An 11072-nucleotide genomic window follows, 5' to 3' on the forward strand; every position below is an offset into this window, starting at 1 on the left:
TTGAGCTGTGAAGTAGAGGCCATTCCACAGTTGAAGTCAGCACCCTTTCACTGCTCATTGCTTTGGAGAAGCTGCTGGAAGCTAGATTTCCATCAGGGGGATAATTTTTTATTTTTGTTTTTGTTTTTCTGATTAGGAAATCTATCAAGCACATCAAAAAGTATATAGAATTGTATTGTGAATACCTGTACACCCACCACCCAGCTTAATGACTCAAACATTACAAATACAATTGAAGCATCTCAGGGTGTTTTGGTCCTGATTTCTTTGTTATTGTTACACCACCTTTTCCCAAGGGAGCCACTTGCAAGCTACTTCTGTGGGGTGTGATGTGGGGAGAAAGTTGGGAGATCGGGTTCCAATTCGTTTGGGAAGTACTGGGTTTTTACAAAATAAAATAAGGTTATTTTCTGTGGGATTACTCAAAGCTCCCCGAATTGAACACAGACGCCCCCCACTCCCTTTTTACACCAGGTCTTTTGGGACTATGTTTCACATGAAACTTTTTTGAAAACACTATAGCATCAACTCCAAAAAGTACTAGTAACCTGATCATTTTCATGTCATTCAGAGGATGGATTAATTTTAAATATTAAGTTAAAACAAAAAAGAGGGCTTGATGAATAATGTGAGTGCCAAAATCAGAGTTAAATGGGCAATTCAGCTTTACTAACCATGGAGGACCCTATGGCCTGATTATTTATGTTCCAGTTCTCTCTGTCATCTTGCTATTTTGTTCTATCCACATTTTCCTCGATCTTGATGTTTAATTTTAACTGTCATTGTTTGCCATGTGTTGTTGTAATCTCAAATCCCGTGGAACAAGGCAGGGAATAGATTCATTAAACTCAAATGAAATATACCTAACTGTCTTCACCACAAAATGCTAAATTTTACAATGTTGATTTAATGACTATTGAACATTTCTTTTGGTTCTTTCCAAATTTAACATTGATTAATACTGAGATTAAACCATTAGTATTGACGTAAGCCAGAAGTTGGACTACAGCCATACCATACTTATAAATTCAGTCATTTCAAGGTTATGCTGTGGTGGAAGTCAGGGTCAGTGATGAGCTGATGGATTGGAAGATGGGTGGGAAAAAACTCCTTGGAGCAGTTGGTCCTTGAGCTGTGATTTAAAGAGGAGAAACTTGTGGTTTGGTTGTTGTTCCATAGATATGGAAAAAATTGAACAAAGGCTCACAGCCAGGAGAGGAAGAACCAGTGGAAGGAACCACATGACAATAAATTTAGTTAGTCTGGAAGGTGAAGACAAGGTTAGAGCAGGAGATGAAAACAGTCAGAGGGTGGGTCAAGCCAGTAGAAGCCTTTGAAAGAAACACTCAGAAATTTGTGTTTGACTTAAAGGGTGATAGGAAATCAAGGTAAGGCTGCAATTCACTAGAGGATATGGTCAAAACGATGAACAAGGAAAACATAAAGAGAAAAGAAATGACCTTAGAAACTGTAGCCCTATGAGCATAACTTATGTACCAGTAAATATTTATTATGCACTCTATTTGAAAGCAAGTAAACCATATTTGTTGAATAGTGAGTAAACAAATGATTATGCTGATGTGGGTGGGCAATTCAGTTTACAGAACCCAAGTCATAAGGTAAGCGCCCATAATCAGGAGGGTGGTTTGTCACAGACTTCCTGGGGGAAAGTCAAGAGGAATAATAATAGTAATAATAATATAATAAACTATAATACACACACATATATTTCTGTGTTTTGGGCACTGCTCTGACAAATATACAATAAAAGAGGTAAGGTAGATAAGATCCTCATGTAGCGGTAACGTATTCATACCTGTTCAACAAATTCTTACTGAATACCTAATATTGGCCAAGCTATGCCATACGCTAGTGATGGAAGAAAAGATACAGTCATCATGGAATTTACAGTCTACCAGGATATAGAGAAGTAGCTGGTCAATTAAAATACAGTGTAAAAATAATGTCTGTAGGAAAAATACAGAGAGCTTGAGCTAGACTGAAGGGGTGGTTAGCTGTGCAGGGTGTTAAAACATCACTGGATGTGTACAGAATGGAGCAAGTTGTGTTTCCAAAACTTGGGGGACTATGATTGTGATTGAAGGACTATTTTAATTAGCATCTTGGAGTGGGGTCAGTGAGACACCCAAGGGGCATGCTTAAATAACAACAATGAATCACTAAATTGCATTCTAAGGAGGCTGAGGCTGGTTGTCTTCAAAGCTTTCCTTTTGCTAAACTGGGAATTGCAAATCTGATTTATAGGGGAACTGTTGATGGACAGTAGAAGAGAGGCTAATTGCTGGCTACCTCAAGAGTTTTCCCCTCCCTACTCTTCCCTCACATAGCATATGGCTTCTCCTCTATAAAAATATTTTAAATATTTATTGATTTTAAGAGGTACTCCTTGTTGGCTCATTTTCTTGGTCTTGATTCTGTTCTGCAGTGTGCTCTAGCAGGAGAGTGGGCCACTGTGGTGGATACTCATCTGTGTCGATGCAACTGGGCTCTGAGGTGTCCATATACTGTTCAACAAGATTTCTGAGTGTGACTGTGACAGTGTTTCCGGATGAGATTAACATTTGAGTCAGTAGACTGGGTAAAGCAGATTGCTATTCCTGTGTGGGTGGGCCTTATCCAACCTGTTGAAGGACTGAATAGAATAAAAGGCTGATAAGAATTCTTTTTCTCTGCCTGTTTTCAACCTGGGATATTGGTCTTCTCCTTCCTTTGGACTTGGACCCGAACTTACACTATTGGCTCTCCTGGTTCTTAGGTCTTTGATCTTAAACTGGAACTATACCATCAGTTCTCTTGGGTCCCTAGACTGCTGACTGCGGATCTTGAACTTAACCTCCATAATTACATGAGCCTGTTTCTTATAGTAGTAAATCAATCTCTCTCTCCCTCTCTCTCTTTCTCCCCCTCTCTCCTATTGGTTCTGTTCCTCTGGAGAACCCAGACTACTACAGGTACCCCATATTGTTGGGCTGGGGAAGAGAGGTGGAGAGTGCTTGGACATGTAGGTGATCTGGGATGAGAAAAAAAAAAAAAAAGAACTATGAACTCACGGCTCCGGTACCAGAGGAAGTTATTGCAGCTTTGGAAAGTGTGTGGCAACAAGAAACCCTAGAAAAGACTGCCTACTGCTTTAAGCCTGTCTTAATATAAGTGAGTAGTGTGTTATTCCTTCTTTATCTCAGTTACCTCTGTGGTCTTAAAATGATCTGTTATTGTAGCTTAGCTGCTCAAAGACATTCTCTGCAGTAGATATAAGGCTGTTGGAAGAGAGGGGAAAATCAGGAAAGTTAGAAGTCAGGCTTGTTTTTCAGAACCCTTTAGATCTATGTGACTGAACCTAACAAAACTAGTTTAAGAAAAAGGAGATTGCTTCTCCTCTCCCCCACTCCACAGCCCCTTGCCATATAACTCAAAACTTTAGGAATGGGTGGATCCAAGGCACAAACCATGGTGTCAGCGTTGTCTTTTTTCATTTCTTGTCTCTGATTTTCTTTGTAAGTTGGATTCTCTCCCTCGTGTACTGGACAGCTTCTTTTATGCATCTGGGGAAGACGAACACAAAAAAACTGTAGACATTTTTCTTACAACCCAAGAATGCAAAAGAAGTAAGAAAATAATTCCCATAATGCATGGCAGAAAAGTTCAAGAGAACTCTGATTGGCTATTTTTGATCATGTGCCCATCCCTAAACCAATCAGGGATAATGGAGTTCTCTGTCTGACAAAGTTTGGGTCATTTGCTCACTCCGAGGACTGGAAGGTTGTGTTAACCCTCCAGTCCTCCAAAACACATGGAATGGAGAAAGGGTGGATCCCTCAAGTGGAAGCTACTGTTGTTACAAGATAATTTTAAAAAAAGAAAAAAAAAGTCTGGTGTAGATATGTAAATGAACATGTGCTACAGATTTATTCTATACACTAATCAATGAGAGGGCAAGACAGATTATAACACATTCAAAAAAGATTGAAATGAATGTGCCAATGGAGGCAAAACTATTTTTTCCAAGGCTGGGGGTGTTGGGAAGAAGTTAATTGAAGCTCTACAGGACAAAATTATAGAAAAGAATTATTTTGTCTTGCTACCGGTCACTTACAATTCAGAGAATTATAAAACAACTTCCACAGAATCGGAATCTGATAACCCAGAGAGGTTTTGCCTAGAATCTAGTTGCATAGTTTTCAATGGGAAGCACAAATATTTTCCCTTCCCTGGGAAGACAAACAACATGTGTTCACTAAACAAGGGATGCAGTATTTGAAGCAGAAATATTTCTCCTCCTAATTCCAGGTGGTACCAGCAGAAAGCTTAGCAGAGTTCAACTGCAGTAGGTAATCTATTGGGCCCTTGAAACAGGGCCTGCGCCTCAGTTGTCTCTATGTCCTCTGGGCCTAACTCATGAGAAATGTTTATTAAGTGTGTGGAATGAATGTTGAAGAGGGCATCTGCTGAGTGGACTTCTGGAACAATAGAAAAGCGCCCTAGAACCATTCTCGAGCTCTTACTTCTCACCTATCAGAAAAGCTCTATCATTTTATTACTATAAAATACATTGCATGTACTTAAAACACTCAAACTTTGAATTTTTATTATAGATTACTCAAGGTTGATTTGGTTCTCTGTAGATGTTATTTCTGTGGTGGTTGACTACAGAAACACTAAACAGTCGTAAGGGATTATTATTATTGTCACCATTATAACTAACAGTAAAAGATGATTGAAACTGTCCAGGATTTGTATTAAGCTACAGTTTGTGTTGAATACAAGGAAGTGCAACTTCCAACCCTGATGAAGATGTTTCCAGGGGACCCAGTCACTCCCAACTAACAAGATATGTATTTACTAGGCAATAGGCTGCTGCTAGGCCAACCCTCAAAGAAAAGCATGAACTCAATAGGAAATAATGGCTAAAAGCATATTTGGTATAAGAAGAGATAAAATAAGCAATTGCAGATTCAGCATGGCATCCAGAAAGACCAAGTAGTTTACGAGCTGCAGGCCCAACAATCAAATCAGTTTCACACAGTCTGTTTTGACATTGACTTTTCAAGCTAATTGCCTCTTGATCGTGACACCATAGGAGCAGGTGATATCAGGACAGAATCAACCAGAAAACTAGTGACCTGCAGGAAAGGACAGAATTGACTCTGCCTTTAGGCTCACAGAGTAGCTGTCATTGTCGTCACTCAGGCATATGAATCTATGTGATTCTTGGAAAATGTGGGACGAGGAGGTCTGTCATGTGAGCTATAGCCAATTGGAGGGACACGGTCTAATAGTCCAGCACGGTAAAAAGTAAAAATATGTTTTTTTTCCCCTAACCAGTGAATTAATAAAGTATGTGTAGCCATTACCCTAGGACTTGTGTGTCCCTCTGGGAATAAAATATGTATTTAGTTGTATCTCTTTAGAAGATTCACTTAGTGTAAAATAGAAAGACAGCTGCGATTAGGGCAGGATTCTTCACAATTAGATCGAGAGCTATAAAAGTAGAAGGATAAATTTGACTTAAAAAGGTAGGGAATTTCAGACTCTCGGAGGGAAATGTGGGGAGATTTCAAGAGGCCAGGGTGTTCGAACCCAGGTCAAGCCAGCAAGCACCTCCAGGAGCTGGTGTGTGAACTTCACCTTCATCCCCAGGCTGATTTCCAATAGAAAGAAGCTGAAACCCAAATCCCGCCTGGCTCTGTTCCTTCACAGTGTGTCCTCCCGCGACCAACGGCATTCTTCTTCCCTAAACCAAGGTGATCTCAATGGAAACTTTTTCTTTCCTCTTTTCCAGGTAATTTAAAAAGAAAGAAATAAGTAGCCAAAAGCCAACCCAGAGAGGAAAACCCTTTGGAAAGAAAGGATGCTGGCTCACTCATTGTCTCCCCGTGTGGGCAGTGGACTGCCGGGCACGCAGGCTGGGCACGTGCGTCTGTTAGCTGGGGAAAGAATTAACTGCGGCGATTGGGCGATCGTTTGTGACTCCAAAATGCAGCTGCTCTGCAATGTGCCAAGTGTTCACACCGAAAATCATCAAACTCCGGGGAAGGGGGAGGGGGAGGGACACTTGGAAAAACTGAATATTGGAGTTTTGGAGCAGGTTGAGAGGTAACAGGAGGGGGAAGATTTCATCTCTGAGGTGGTCCCATTTTAAATATGTTTTAGCCTTCTTACAGAAAGTGGCTCTCTGTATAGTTTACACACCGCCTGCCAGCCACTGCTCCCTGGCCTCCTCTGCCACCTTCCTTTTAAAGCAACAGCTGCTCATTCATGGGTCTGTGCAAACACCTGGGCTTCTTGCGTGTGTGTGTGTGTGTGTGTGTGTGTGTGTGTGTGTGAGAGAGAGAGAGAGAGAGAGAGAGAGAGAGTGCACTTTATGAGCTTTGTGAAATAGAAGGCTGTACCAGCCTTAGAAGATGCCAAGGAGGCAAGGAGGAGAGAGGCTGGTAAGGGGTGCCCTCCCAGACAGTAGAGAGTGGAAGAAAATAGGATCATCTCAAACCTATGATCTCACTGAACTCACTGAAAGCAAGACCAAAATGGATGGTTTGGTCTCAAAGATGCTTGTTCTGACCAAGATTTACCGCAACGCTGTAGCAATGGCGCACAGAGTCCAGACTCAGGAGTCAGAGGCCCCTGGCTTTGAGTCCCTTCTCTGTCCTGTAACCTCTGCTTGTTCTTGGGCAAGTTGTCTAATCCGTCTCAGGCAAAACTGCATCACCTGTGGAATGGAGACAACAAACCTCTACCTCATGAGATGCTTGGGAAGATTAATTAGGTTAGTGCAACCTGGGCATAATAAGCTAGTAGAAAACAAGTATTAGCTCTATTATATTAGGCAATGTGTTAGGCTAACATTCTTTATGACGTACTAGTTGTTATAATGTCATAAAATGTTGTTATGGAATAAAATTTCTAGTTCTTGAGGAATTAAGAATCTCTCACTCTGTCATCCGAAGAGAAAAAAACTCTCCTTAAGACAACATGCCTGTTTTCTAGTTTCTTTCACCTATAGATAGCCATGATACAACACTTCAGTGTATTGTTTGTATTCTGCATTGACTCAAGCGTTCTACTAAAACTCATGATGAGTGAAAGAAAGAGTAATGTGAATATAGAATTACTAAATCCAACATGGCGCAGTTTGTAATTGTTTTGCTTTCATTTTGTAGAACATGGAGCAGCTCAACAGAGTTATCTGCCAGCAGTTCTTCAGTGACAAGCCAGTGGGCTCAAGTGGAAGATGGATGGGTGATTTTGCCTTTCAGGCCCCAAAGCAAAGTAGACTTGGCAAGGAGTAAGGGTCACCATTAAAACGATCCATGTTTTCAGGGGTGACACATTTTGTCATTTGTAAATGTCTTCCAGTTTGGAGGGAAATGTAAGGAAATTCTCTGGAAGATGTTTTGAAGTTTAATTAAAACGCAGTTTGAAAACATATCCCTTGTGCTTTGCACTTGTAAATGTGAGCGTATCAGGAACTTGCACAGAGATGTGAATGTTCTCATCCTGATGTTGGGTAGCTCTGGTTGGGACCTGTGTCTATTAATCTTCTGACAAAAAAGCAGTGTGCCTCTTTGTGCACAACTGGACCTTGTGCGTAACGTCTGTGCAGTATATTCAGAGGATGGAAACCTGATATTTTAAATTCTCCTCACTTCCTCTGGGAGGTTGCTGTATACTCAGCACAAAACCTTGCTTCTTGTACTTTCAGGGCTGGAAAAGTTCCTAGTAAACCAGAAGCTGAAAAACAAAGGTCACTCTGGTGAATGGTTGATAACTTGGGGCAGTTAGTCATTCTCTGAGCTTCTTGTTATTGGAATAAGAGAATGGCATGACACGGGAGTCTGAAATACTCAAAACTCTGATCCATCTCCTACGTCCAGCAGACTTTTTGCTTAACTCTGCCTTTCAGTTCATTCATCCAGAAACTGAAAGAACTTTTAAGTTCTGTTCAATGAACATTTCTTGAGCACCTGCTATGTACTAATACTGTTATCTAGTGTTGGATGATATACTTTGACTAAGACAAGGTTCCTGCCCTCAATAAGTTCCCAAAATAATTAGGGAAGTAACACTGGCAACTTGGAAGTAGCAGTACACACATGATAATATAATTCAGTGGAGTAATACCTTCAGCCTTTGGAATCTTCGTAGCTACCAGTATTTAACACCTCCTCTGAATCGTCTGATTGAGTCCTTAGGAGAAGCTTAGCACGTGGCCATGTTTTGCTAACTGTATGATAGAATCTTTTTTTTTTTTGCGGTACGCGGGCCTCTCACTGTTGTGGCCTCTCCCGTTGCGGAGCACAGGCTCCGGACGCCCAGGCTCAGTGGCCGTGGCTCACAGGCCCAGCTGCTCCGAGGCATGTGGGATCTTCCCGGACCGGGGCACGAACCCGTGTCCCCTGCATCGGCAGGCGGACTCTCAACCACTGCGCCACCAGGGAAGCCCAATGATAGAATCTTTGATGGTAGTCTTACTGTTAACACCTTCTGGGTTATTAAATAAGAAGTAGCCAGTATTTGTGCTTGGGATGTCTTTTACCCTTTGTTTAAGGAATGAACGATGGCTCTACTGGGAATACCTCCTGGGAACACTTAGGACTCTCAATAAAAGTACACCCTGTTACAGAAGATGAACCCACTGAACTTCAACTTATTGTTTCTGTTCACAGCTCGTTCTGTTTTTCCATGAACTTTGTGGCCAAAGGGAAAAATAGCAGTTAAACTGTAAGATACTCCAGAATTAAACCCTAGATTATCCTAAAGTTAATGCTCTGTGATGGTTTAAGTATATCAGAATTTCTTGCAAAAGGCATTAACTTGTGTTCTTTAAGCACTTTGAGCATCTATTAAACCATATTTCAGGATTAACTTAATGAATTGACTATAAGATAAAATCAAAGTAATTCTTGACTTTGTTCTTCTTGTTGGGTCCATTATATATAGTATATTAAAGAACTTTTTGAATTTTAAAAAGATTGACTCCCTTTGTCCTTGTATGGTAGTTATAGAAAGTTAAATAACTACTTTGCTCAACAGGTACTAAGGTTAGGTAATGGAAAATTAAAACAAAATTCTTAACCATCATGGTGTATAATTATGCTATCTCCTAAGAAAAGCTTCAATTTCTCCTTATTTCTCAGATTGATGCTGCCTGCATTCCCAATTTTTGTAACAAGGAAGCTAGATGCCAATGTTGATTTTAGGTATTTTCAGGACCAATAATGTCAACACTGATCTGGGTTCATCACTTAGGTAGCCCTGCACCTGTTTTACAATGATGGCTAAGAAAACACAGAGGCAAGGAATAGGGTCTTCACACATAAGTACCACTCCTTGTCTTTTGTAGTTGGACTTCCCAATGGCCATAAATATGTCTTAGGTATTTAATTATATACCAAATTTCTGTCTGAATAAAATTTGTGGAAGGCAATAGTGAATTAGCAGATTAGGTTTTATTTTTTAATTCCAGAATACTTAGTCCAACTTGCCTCTATTTAAATCATTACTGCTTTATAAACATTACTTAAGTCAAGCATGAGCTGTATTCACTTAGACCGTAATTTGCTAAGAGTTTATTTACATTCGAACACTTATTATCTTAAATTATGTATTTCAGTTTTTCATTCATAGAAAATAACAATGTCAGAAAAAAATGACTTTTTCCCCCAAAGGTTTTTTTTTTCCTTCATCTTCCCATCCCATCCCTTATCCTATGATTTTACACCTATCACTGCTTGAAGACCAAGGATATGACTGAAGGTAATAATGGCATTAATAATGTTTTGGTCAGAACTGATAACTATAAATTCCCCCTTTTCATTTCAGGAATGGACTATTTGTGAAGAAAAGCCTAAAGATGACTTGAATCTGATGCTTCCCTGCCGTTATGTCCAGGTATTTACCACATTAGCATTTAAAAAACACTTTTCATGTGAACAACACATAAGGGTTTGGTGCAGTCTTAAGATTTAGAGTTTCAGATGGAGTTTTGCAAACTCTGGTTACATCTGGTTTTAAGGCTCTCCAAGCTAGTTGCTTTATACAGGTTTAATGTATTGGTCTTAACTTCTGCATATTCCTTAGATATAAAAACCATACGCAGGCTTCCCTGGTGGTGCAGTGGTTGAGAATCTGCCTGCCAATGCAGGGGACACAGGTTCGAGCCCTGGTCTGGGAAGATCCTACATGCCACGGAGCAACTGGGGCCCGTGAGCCACAACTACCGAGCCTGCGCGTCTGGAGCCTGTGCTCCGCAACAAGAGAGGCCGCGACAGTGAGAGGCCCGCGCACCGCGATGAAGAGTGGCCCCTGCTCGCTGCAGCTAGAGAAAGCCCTCGCACAGAAACGAAGACCCAACACAGCCAAAAATAAAGAAATAAATAGAATTAAAAAAAAAAAACCATATGCAACAAATTCACAAGTGAAGCTAAGCACAAATTCTCATGTTTGCTTACTAACATAGATTCAACATTCTTACCCAAAATAGTAAGATGGGCGCTGTTTGAAGGCTATGGGACTTAAGTGAAACTATGAATAAGTTCAATCTTAGAATATTCCTCCCAGAAACATTATCTTACTCATATCCAGATCAGCCTAATCTCTATGTGATTTCCCCCCATTTTAATTTTTTAATTTAATTTAATTTAATTTTTTTGATGTTGGGTGTAGGAGTTTATTAATTTATTTATTTTTGCTGTGTTGGGTCTTCGTTTCTGTGCGAGGGCTTTCTCTAGTTGTGGCGAGCGGGGGCCACTCTTCATCGCGGTGCGCGGGCCTCTCACTGTCGCGGCCTCTCTTGTTGCGGAGCACAGGCTCCAGACGAGCAGGCTCAGTAGTTGTGGCTCACGGGCCCAGTTGCTCCACGGCATGTGGGATCCTCCCAGACCAGGGCTCGAACCCGTGTCCCCTGCATTGGCAGGCAGATTCTCAACCACTGCGCTACCAGGGAAGCCCCCATTTTTAAATATTCATAGAATTTTGGATTATTTCACTTTCTTGATACAGCGTTTAGTTGTTTCATGTATACGTATGTATACTTTTTTTTTTTTTTTTTTTTT

The sequence above is a fragment of the Lipotes vexillifer genome, unplaced genomic scaffold (assembly GCF_000442215.2).
Source record: "Lipotes vexillifer unplaced genomic scaffold, Lipotes_vexillifer_v1.1 scaffold477, whole genome shotgun sequence".
In the NCBI taxonomy this organism is placed as follows: Eukaryota; Metazoa; Chordata; class Mammalia; order Artiodactyla; family Lipotidae; genus Lipotes; species Lipotes vexillifer.